Source organism: Octodon degus, unplaced genomic scaffold (genome assembly GCF_000260255.1).
Source record: "Octodon degus isolate 3935 unplaced genomic scaffold, OctDeg1.0 scaffold00084, whole genome shotgun sequence".
Classification (NCBI taxonomy): Eukaryota; Metazoa; Chordata; class Mammalia; order Rodentia; family Octodontidae; genus Octodon; species Octodon degus.
Window position 1 is genome coordinate 4,644,123 of NW_004524660.1, and position 9,867 is coordinate 4,653,989.

A 9,867-nucleotide genomic window follows, 5' to 3' on the forward strand; every position below is an offset into this window, starting at 1 on the left:
GGGCTGGACCTGGACTTGTTTTCCTGCTTCGGCCTCTTGAGTACTGAGAGGCGAGGGCTAGGTGTGTGCGCCAGGCCACGGCCTGCGTGCTCAAGGAGGAGGACTGCTGGGGCTGCACACGTGCTCGTTTATGGAGTGAGGAGTAGAGCTCTAGAGTTCAGAAGAGCAGCGCAACAGTGTGAGCCTGGTTAACTCCAAGATTCGTTAATGTAGGCTGAATTCCGGATCCAGCCAGGAGTGAGAACAGTTTTATTTTCCAAAACTTCTAGATAGAGTAGTGGTAAGGTCCCCGCAGAACGGAGAGGGCAGGTGCATGGTGCTTCCCTTCCTGCGCTTCACAGTGATGCCAAGATTCGTCTGCCCCATCTGTTCTGCCACTGGGTCATCCAAGGTCAGCACAGGCTGTAGATGTCAGCCCCTAAGCATTTGAGCTGCAGACTGCCTGGGTGGAGTTGGGGGCCCTCCTGGGTGGAGTTGCTGCCCCCCCAGGGTGGGGGCAGGGGCTGCTGGGGTGGAGGTGGGGGCTGCTGCTCTCTGAGGGTCTTTTGTGCTTACTTGTCAAGGGTTTCCTTACCACATCTGGACAGCGGCCCAAACCCAATGTGTTTCCAAAAAAATGCATCTTGGAATCAATTTACTACTTCTTGACTAACAATAAAAAGATGAAATATGTTAGAAATATCTGATGTATCAGATGAGTAAAGGTAGGTGTTGTTTCATAAATCCTGTCCCCGGCTGGGTGTGGTGGTATACTCCTGTCATCCCTGCGCTCTGGAGGCTGGCAGGAGGACGGCCAGGAGTGTAAGGCCAGCTTAGTCTATGTAGTGAGTTCAAGACCAGCCTGGACTCCACAGTGTGAATCTGTCTTTTAAAAAGAAATCTTGTCTCAGTTAAGGGTACGATATCTACATTTCTTAATGAAGGTTACGGTTATGCACTTCGAAATCCATGGCTTTCTATTCTTCCTCACTGTGAACTCTTGACATTTCTGTCCTTTTGTTTTGGATGCCCTGAACTCTTGCTTTTTTCCCTCATTTTTTAGATAATTCTCAAACAAACTTTAAAATTTTGTTTTCTTATCCTCTTTATCTTCCAACAAATACTACTAATTTCTCTTAATTTGGAGATCCGTTGTTGAAAAATGTATTGAATGGTGAGTATAAAGATTGAAGATGTCTCCTTATGGATTTAAGAATACACTGTAATTTTCAAACTGTGTGTTGAGAAAGGGTAAAAGGACAATGACGAGAAAAATGTTATAGATATCTTTTTATATGAATATTCATTAAGTGTAGTTCTTGTCATTCTGCAATTACTAGGAAGCTGCTGCCAAGCAAAAGACACTTCTGTCAAAGAAAAAATTCTTTGTAGAAAATAAAGACAAAAGATGGTGATTTTGTATTTTAAAGAAATTGAAACATCAGACATACACACTTTAGGTATGTTAAACTCTTGATGTACGTAGTGTTCTTTAGATCCATGATATATGGGTCCAGCTATTAAACCCAACACTAAAACAGCTCAGCAGTAAATTTACAGTTTTCTGTTAACATTTTTAGAATTGCTTTTATTGATTTGTTTAATGATAACAGGGATGCTATAGACTTAATCCGTAATTAGCAGTGCGGTTTATAGTTACTGAATATGACGTTCTAACAACTTCAAGTATAAATATTTAGTAGGGCATTTTAATAATTTCTGCTACAGATGAGGCCACACCACAGGAACAGTACAGAAAAACTGGAATGTAAGTTATAATAAGGAAACAAATCCTGTATTGGCACTCCCCAAGCAGTTGCTCCTTTGCCCAAGGCATGTTAAGAATGAGATGGCCCTGGGAAAGTCAGGTGTTAAGCCTAATGAGTACCTGCAGAAACCTTTAATGCAAAGGAAGGGAACAATTTAGTTTTTATCAGATGCTTTTTTTTGGTTATTGCTGAAGGGATTTAAACAGCACCAAAGTAATTGCGGTTGTGGTTGTTCAAAGTGGTTCACAAATTGTGGTCTCTAGGCTCTCGGCAACCCCATCATTTTGCAACTTATTAGAATTCCCAGATCTTGTTCCTGCCCTAGATCTCATGAATTAGAATCTCTGGATATGGGGCTCCCGCTTTTATTCTTGCAAACTCTTAAAGTGAGTCCGATGCACACTGAAATGTGAGAACCACTTTGTACTCCTCAATAAGCTGTTATGGTTTGTATTTGTCCCCGCAAAGCCTCATGCAGTCATTGAGGTGCAGTTCTCCAGTTTGTGATTAATTCATGAACCAAGGCTGGGATTATGGGTCTGAGTGCTGCTGGGATTACGGGCCTGAGTACTGCTGGGATTATGGGGGTGAGTGCCACACCCAGCCTGGGGTGGAGAGCCAGAATGTAACGTAAGAGAGACAGAGAGGCAGACTTGCTCTCTGTTGCCCTTGTTGCTGCTGCCCCTCCCTTTGCTCTCTGCTCGTTGCTGCCATGCACTGCTGTCCTCTGCCGTGTGCCGCTCTGCCTTGGAGCCAGCTGAGTATGGACTGAAACCTCCAGGAACTGAACTAACTAAACCTTTCCTTCTTTCATTTTGGGTGTCTGGTATTTGTCTCAGCAATGAGAGAAGAGTAACTGAGACAAGCTTAAAAGTGCAGGGACCGGGGTGAGCCCACACAGTGTATGGGATGGAGGGCATATTTCTTTTTCTACTGCTGTTTAATCAGTTACTAGCGATTTAGCAGCTTACAGAAACGCGCAAGTGTCATTTTCACATCCTAGTGTTCTTGGGGCAGGGCCAAAACTTGGGTGGGTCGCCTGGAGGCTTTCTTTTGTAGCCCTGAGGTTCTCTTCCAGGCTCTTAGTAACTTACTCATCACTAAGACAGAGTACTCAGCACTAGTGATTCCAAGGGGGAGAGGTTTATTTTGGCTTTCAGTTGGGAGGCGGTTCAGCCCATCATCAGCTGGCTCCAAGGCAGGGTGGCCCCGCAGCCGGGCGCGGCCGGGCGTGGCGTGGAGGAGCAGCTCATGGTGTGGCCCATGAGGAGCAAGGAGGAGGCAGGGAGGAAGGACGAGGTGCGCTCTTCCCGCCTTGCCGCAGTGGCTCAGGGTTATGGGTTTTATCTAGATGGCCCCAAGCCATGTATGTAGTCATAGGTGGGGCTTTGGGGAGGGGCCTGGATCTGCAGTGTGAGCGGGGGAGCGAGGATGCTGTGCTAGGACCGAGGTGTGAGTGCTGCCCACCCTGAGCGTGGGAGCGCGGATGAAGTACAGGGGACAGAGGAGCGTGGCTGCTTGCTTGTTGCTTGCCTCCTTCTGCCTTTGCAAACTGTTTCTCCTCTTCGAACCTTTCCTCCTTTAACTTTGGGTGGTGGGGTTTTATTCTCAGTAATGAGCAAATTAAGGCACCCTCCTGCTCCAGGCTTCAACTCCAGACATCTCTTCGGGTTATAAACTCCTCAGAGGACACTTGCTGCTGAATGTCACGCTCCAGGATCCAGTCTCCTCCCACACGCCCCGCCTCGGAGCACACTGTGCTTTGTGGGGACATCTGGATGTAAACCATCGCACAAACTATTGTGGTTGTTGGCAAAATTCAGTTCCTTGAGTTATAAGACTGAAGTTCCCCTTTTTGCTGTGACAGTCTGATGTCGCTCCTATCAGACCCTAGCCTGCAGGTGCTAGCAGCTCTCTGCCCTGTGGCCTCTGCCTGGCTCTCCCCACAAGGTGACTTCATGAAGCGGGGGTGGGTGGAGAAAGGTTTTGGTCTCTGGCGGCGTCTGGTCCTCATCAGCCTTCCATACACCAAGGGCAGTCTCCTTTGTAGTTAACCTCAAAATTTACTGCTCTGAAGCCTCAGTCACATCTGTAAAGTAACACGTTTAGCTCAAGCCAACAGCTCAGGTCCAGGAAACCAGGCTGTGTTCCAGCTGAAGTCCGTAATTTCAAAAATACTTGTCCAAAGTCTTCGTATCAGAGAAACGTCTGTGGCGCAGTCGTGTGAAAGCGATTGGGCCAAATAGATTAAAACGCAAGTTTGGAACAAGCTGTCTACCACCTGCCCTTTGACTGGAGAGTTTAATAATGCCAGCTCTGTAGTTTGCTTTTATTCTTGTGTCACGGACCTCCGTTGTGCAAGAAGCAGGACTTCGGTAGCGGTCATCTTTCCAGCCTGGATCCAGAGTGATGACTCCCGGGGACGAAGCCCAGCTGAGCGGAGGCCGGGAGAGCCCAGAAGGGCCTCGCAGAGCTGGCTCGTACGCGCGGGAGGCAAGAAGCAAAGGACATGTTGTGAGTACTGAAGCGTTGGGATCGCTTGTTACTTCTGGAGCAACAAAGCTGACTGTTACAGGTGTCTACAGACAGAATGAATTATTGTTGTAGAGCCGCTACCCAGGCGGCAGCAACACATCGCCAGCATCTGCGGCTACCCTGTGCTTGTTCAAACCTGTAATTTTCCCGATTCCCAAGGTGAATATCCTCATACCATAAAAATTCTGTGTCCTGGTGTTTGAACTTCTGGAAGCAGAACTCTTGCTCTGCTTTCTCCTTAGCTTTGCCTGATCCTCATCTTTCACAGATAGCAGATGAAGTATGTGTTCTTCCATTGCCAGGAGGGCTGGGGAGATAGCTCAGCAGCAAAAGTACCTGTCAGACAAGCACAAGGTCCCGAGTTCAATCCCCAGTACTTCAGAAAAAGGAAAAAGAAAACGTTGCCAGCAGCTCGGTGATCAGCGAGAGTCTCAGGACAGTGACCCCTGGAACCTATCCTTTGGGTCAGGACCTCACGTAGGCGAGTTAATTAGTGACATGAAAAATCATTTATGTTCCTGAGATTTTCACAATAGCACACCATCTTGTTACTTGGTGTCAACACTAGGCCGTGTGTCATTTGGCTGCAAACTCACCCGTCTGCAGTCACTTACCTGCTGAGAAAGACTCCTGAGTGAGTTTCCTTGTAAAATGGTCCGTTAGGATAACTGTATAACTTTAAAAATACTACTAGAAGTTGAACATAGGGCTTTTGCCTACCTTGTCAGCCTTTTAAATTTTGTACTCTAGCGACAGAGTGTCACCAGATCATCAAATTGCTCAGATTGGGCTTAAATTTACAGGTCTCCTTCCTTAACCTTCTAGAGTGCCAGGATGACAGCCACATGCCACCACATCAGATTCAACATATTCCGATCCCCTCGCTCATCACAGTAAAGCCTTGCCGCCACCTGCCTCTGCACTCGTTGGCTTCCATGGAGTCCTGGGCAAACCCAGCCTCTCCACAGTAAGAAATGAAGTCCTACAGCATGTGCTCCCTTGTGCTTACTGTTTTTTTCCTCAGCACCATGATTGTGACATTTATTCATGTGGTTTTATAAATATTTTTTCAATGCTTTGTTTTATTTTAAATTACAAATATACTATAACCATATTTCAGTGGTGTCACAGATTTTCTTAGATGGAAAATTATTATTCCTGCCTGAAATTTCTTAGTGTTGTCTAGCTATGTGACTTCATCTTTTAATATTTATTACTCTTTTGTTTTGGTTTTGTCTTTCTGAGACAGGGTCTCACAGTGCACCTCAGGCTGGCCTTGGGCTCACTTTGTACCCAGGCTGGTCTCGAACTCATAATGAGCCTTCTGTCTCAGCCTCCCAAGTACTGAGATTACAGGTGTGTGCTACCATGTCCAGCAATAGGTACAACTTTGAGTAGTTTTACTATGTTATGTATCAAGTGATTAAAGACAACTGAATTTTGTGTTTTCTATGTGCTAGGAATTAATTAGCATTTTATACACTGTATCCAAATATTCAGTGACTACCTTGTACTCAATGGGTTCCCTGTGTTTTGTCGAGAGTATGTCTTAGGAAATAATCTTGTATTAGTTAGTATTCTCCAGAGAGATAGAGCCAGTGCGACACAGAGATGGTGTACAGCTAATGACAGCTCATTTATGGTGGTGCAGAAGTGATACCCACTGAGAAGGAACGGTGTGTCAGAGTCTAGGTTTTGATATTTTCTTGCACTGCCAGTATACATCTAACACTCTCGTGAGGTGCGGACAGCAGTAGTAGGACACAGCTGCCAGTCGGGCCTATGACCGCAAAGGTAAACGACCAGTGCTGTCCTTTACCAAATCATCAGATTGCCCAGATTGATGATTTTAAGCTATGCAATACCACCTATTAGGTATGTAATTTTTCATCTATGTTTCTAATTTTTGATGAAATTATCAGGATAAACCCTGTATGTCAGTCAAAAGAGGAACCTGGATGGATAGATGGATAGATAGATAAGCACCTGGATAGATGGATGGAATAGACAGATGATAGATAGATAGATAATAGACAGACAGACAGATGATAGATAGATGCAAGGGAATTTATTTGGAAAACTGGTTCACGTGATTATGTGGTTGAGAAATCCCAAGACAGACTACTGGCAAGACTTTGGGATGCCGGATACGTGGGCCTGCAAGCCTAAGAACCAGAGGAGATAATGCCTTAATTCTCAGTCTGAGAATTTAGGAAACTTTTGGTATGCGTTGGATTCCCAAAGTCAGAGAACCTCCAGTGCTTATGCTCAGGAATAGAAGGAAGAGTCCCAAGTTCCAAGAGAGAAAGAACCTATCTTTTTCCTTGTTTTGCTCTGTCTGATTCTCCAGCAGTTGGGTGACACCTGTCCACGGTGAGCCTGCGTCTATAGTGTGCCAGACTCCTTACCTCCTTCATGGAGTAGTGTCCAATTTTCCGTGGGTAGTTTAGATTAATTACCCCAATCAAACTAAGTCCCTTAGTAGCCTAATCATTCAGAGGCAGGAAGGACAACATTTTGCCTCTGGGATTTAGAGTCTTAGGTTAGCAGAGGATAATTCATAGGAAGAGAAAGCGTTTGCTCATAAGTCACTGAGAGCAATGGTAAGTGGTAGGGCTCCAACTTCCACTGCTCGACATTTAGACATGTGAAGCGTGGCTACAAGAGCAACAGTGCCGTAACTTGGAACTGACTCAGAACACTGGCAGCCTTCTAGGGAACCTCGTCCTACCCCTGCAAAGCAGTTCATGCATTAACTGTGTTCAGACAGCCATTTGGTTGGACCATCAGAAGAGTTGTTTTAGCGTGATTGCAAGTATGGTAAGTCCAGAATTAGGTGAACGTGAGAAGTTGAACTCACTTTTTTTGGATGTGAAGTGAATTCCTTGGTCAGAAACAGTGTGTTAAATATTATCTTGAGGCATAATTATTCTGTAGATCCATGGGTAGCGGTTTTGGGCAGAAGCCTTTAGTATAGGAAAGGCAAATACATGTTTATTCTAGTAAAGATAAAATGCTGGTCTTCTGCAATGGAAGGAATCCAGCAGCACCTGTTTGTCTCTAGAGAAGGGACTGATTACCTTGGGATGCTGGGCATGTGGGTCTGAAATCCTTAGAACCAGGACACCATATCATGGCCTCAGTGTCGCTCGCTCATTGCTGCTGGCCTGAGATGATCGATAGATGCAAGGGGATTAGCAAGGCCGGGATGGCCTTGGTGAGGGGACTTCATGATGCTGAGACCATGAATCAGTTCCATTATGCCACCATAACCACTTTGATCACGTTGGGCCGTGACAAGAATGGCCAGGGCAGGAAGCTGAATGATATTTACAGAATGGCCCAAGTATCCACTTGATTATTAAACACTGGCTGCCTCTGTGGAGGTCACCCTTCGGTGAGCATTCTCCTGGGGCACAAATGTCTTCACACCTTCTGCTCACTCAGAGAGCGTCCTTTGTCCAGAACACTTGGGACAAGAAGCATTTTGAAGGTTTTTGTGTTTAGAGTATTTCCATACAAATACATATGCATATGCATAAATTTAGGAAGGGGACCCAAGTGTAAACATGAAATAAATTTGTGTTTCATATAATTATACAAACAGATTAAAGTTAACTTTGTTCAATATTTAAACAATGTGCATTAAATGAAGTTTTGTGACATCAGATTCGCACTTAAAAATTTTGGATCTTTGAAACACATCAGGCTTTTGCAGTGGGACATCCCTGTAATCCTAGCACTCAGGAGCCTGAGGCACGAGGATTGCTGTGGCTTCCAGCCCAGCCTGGGGTACACCGTGAATTCAAGGCCAGGCTGAAGTGCATAGTGAAACCCTGTGTCAGACAGAGAGAAAGAGAAAGGGACTAAAAGAGGGAGGGGAAAAGGGAGAGGGAGAGAGATTGCCGATTGCAGACGTTCTGGTTCAGGCTGCTTAGCTTCCCGCCCTGAGGAGCTCGCAATACAAGGAGCTCATTATCTGTTGGAGTCCTTTAATCTAGGTTTGTCAGCGATTTGCAGGTGATCAGTGCATTCTTCAAAATCTTGAGGCTAAATCTTGTGTTTTCCTAATACCTTCTTTATGTAGTCCTGCAGGTGTTCGGTTTACACTGAATTTTGTTTTGGGTTCAAGAAACTCCTGTGTCAGTCTTCTAATGAACACTGCTATATTTTTCTACCTGGCTAATATTTAACTCTTAAGGTATTACTGAGTGTTGTATAGTAATGATTTAAGAGTTCAGTTAATTTTCACTTCCATGTATATAAACCCTTTCCAAAGGGTCATGAAATGACAATGCCATTATCGGTATTACAAGGTTTATGTTTTCCCACTTTGACAATCCAGGAATACCCTCTTGATTATATCCACAGTTTTGCTGTTTGTTTTCTGCTTTTTTTAAACGCCCTTGGAGCTGAGGGTTTTCTCCAAGGACAGGAAACAAAATTTAACACGTGCTTTAGGCTTCTCTTTATATTCTCAAGTATAGTTTACAGCCTCAAGCACGGTTGTTCTTACTTACACAACTACCTCTTGTGTTCTTTTTACAAGATAAGATTGTTCCATTTTTAAGTTCACACACCGCTGGCTCTGTATCTTTGCTGCAGGCCTTGGGGATAGGTTAAAGCCTCTTTGTGCTGCGTTATTTACTGTGTCGCTGCCTTCAAAATCACAATGAATATGTTGAAATTAATAACTCTTGAAGTGTGCGGTGATGGTGTTTACAGGCAGTTGTGGAGAAGCCCCATTGTATTAATAGAATGGGGATGCTAGTCAAATTAATACGGTGAATGAGAATCAAGTGGTGGGCTGACAGGATTTTAGCCTTGAAGTCTAGGGGAAAAAAGAAGATACATGGTTAGAAGACATGGGTAATAGCTCACGTGCATATGCGGAAGCCCTTATTTCAGTGTCAGCGCTGAGCAGAGGACAGCAGGCAAATGAACCTGAGCGTGCGTTCGATTGACTGGCTTCTTAAGAAGTAGAATTAGCTGTTACAGGCTTTGCAAAGAAGTTCTGGCAAGCGCGGTGAGAGGGTGGGCTTTAATGGAGGTAATCCTCTAGGAAACCACTCCTTAGCAGTCAGAAGCAGGAAAAAGCAAGAGAAACTTGAAATAAGCCTGGCAAATCCTTTTCTAACCTATTGTCTCCATTTAATAGATACTTCAGGTCTGGATTGCACTTGTTCAGTAGTCACGCTAAGAAATCCCGCTCTTCATGTATTTTCCATTTACCCTCATCCTACCTGACTAATGACTACTTTTCACCTATCAGCTATGCGTAAAGCCGCTGAATGGAATTATGGGGTTGAGCCCCGTTCAGGGACTGAGGATAATGGATCTGTAGTGAGTGCGACTGCCTGTTTTTTGTTTTTTTCTTTCCTCAGAAATGTGTGACTGGGTTTCTCTCCCACAGGTTTTGATCCTATAGATCTGGAAAGAACCCGGGAAACGGCATTTTATCAAGCTGTACCAGCAATTATGATGCATTAACAAGCCTGAGATCATTATGCTCTTGTCACTTCAAAATTAATTTCATAGAGATTTTAGAACAATAAGGCAAGTATATAATTTTTATTATTTTATG

The 9,867-nt window shown here is 44.6% G+C and overlaps 1 long non-coding RNA gene across 1 annotated transcript in view; it reads right to left on the bottom strand.

Annotated features, from left to right (window-relative positions):
• The window catches only part of LOC111818249, a 17,684-nt gene that overhangs the window by 6,507 nt on the left and 1,310 nt on the right, over positions 1-9,867 (bottom strand). The window contains exon 2 of the long non-coding RNA XR_002822275.1: positions 4,898-4,900. This is a non-coding gene — a long non-coding RNA (uncharacterized LOC111818249). The remainder of the gene's footprint in view (positions 1-4,897; positions 4,901-9,867) is intronic.